The sequence below is a fragment of the Rhipicephalus sanguineus genome, chromosome 3, assembly GCF_013339695.2.
Source record: "Rhipicephalus sanguineus isolate Rsan-2018 chromosome 3, BIME_Rsan_1.4, whole genome shotgun sequence".
Classification (NCBI taxonomy): Eukaryota; Metazoa; Arthropoda; class Arachnida; order Ixodida; family Ixodidae; genus Rhipicephalus; species Rhipicephalus sanguineus.
This window is the reverse complement of record NC_051178.1, coordinates 139,430,880-139,432,304: the sequence shown is the minus strand read 5'-3', so window position 1 is coordinate 139,432,304 and position 1,425 is coordinate 139,430,880.

The window sequence follows — 1,425 nt, the reverse complement described above, 5'->3', positions numbered from 1 at the left end:
GGGGGGGGTTGACCCCCCCCCCTAATTTTTTTAGTTTTACGTGTGTGTATATACACGCGCACATAGAAACGCATCCTGGTCACGCGCTTCGTTTTAAAAAGTGATGACGTTTTCAACATAACCGGAAATGAGGAAACCGAGCGGGCCTTGTTGCCTGCATATCTCGCAAGGCTAGATCCGCTAAAACCTACAACATCCTCCTCCTCTGTGTTGTGGTAATCGGCTTCAGCGAAGCTCTCATAGCCGTTTGTGAGAAACATTGTTCATAAACCGTTTCCAAGTACAGCACACTACAGTGTTGTACATACTTTCACCTGGAAACGCCTTCACTTGTACTGAACTCACGATGCACGAACATACGAATCTCACTCTTGATGGCGAAGCAGTGACAACGATGGTAGGAGAACGACGGTACGACGTCGACGCTTTAATGATTCTCTATACTTTCCTTCGCATTATTGTCTGTTAGTTCTCATTAATATTGTGTCTAGCAAAAAAAAAAAAAAAAACGAGCCCTCAAAAGTCATCTTTTTTCCTTCATTCATAGCGAGGGTCTCGTTCTGGCAGACTTTATGCCTTCAGGCAGTATGCGCGGGATTATTGGTCAGCTGCCAACTCGTAAAATTATCACGCGCTACGTGGCGCCAACAGGCAGAAAAAGTGTTCCACACTCGCCGCCATGGCTGCGATCGGCTCTGACTAACACTCCTAGGTTTAAATGCCCATATATATATATATATATATATATATATATATATATATATATATATATATATATATATATATATATATATATATATATATATATATATACCCCATAAAGCGGACGGGAGGATGACCGCCACCGTAGCTCAGTGGTAGAGCATCGGACGCGTTATTCGAAGGTCGCAGGTTCGGTTCCGGCCGGCGGCAAGTTATCTTTTCGTCCACTTTACTTTCTTCACATTTATATCCTAATTACTGCGAACAACATCCCCTATATTTTCCTTGGCATTATTGTCTGTTAGTTCTCATTAATATCAGCGGTGTTTTCGTTATTTGTACTTACTTGTTCCGGTAGTTGACGCAGACCTCATTTTCTGCGCACAAAGCACTTGGGTATCGCAGGGAACCGAACAACGCACGTGGTTAATAGATAGGTAGAGCGCGATTGGAGTCTGCGGAGAGCGGGCACAGAACAGGGCAAGTGGTGTTACAAGGTGCGCTCTCCGAGGAACTCAGGAAAAGTAAGGAAGAAATGCTCGATGCACCAGAAAATTATCGGGGCCGAAACCTGCTACACCTCACCAAGTTGCTAGAAAGAAACAGCACCGGGAGGTAAACAATGCTTAGAGCCGACGTGCGAGGCTATCCACATTTCTGCCCACGATAGCACTTGCTCATTCCAGTAGCGCGACGTCTCTTATGGGCCGCTTTCGTGGCTAC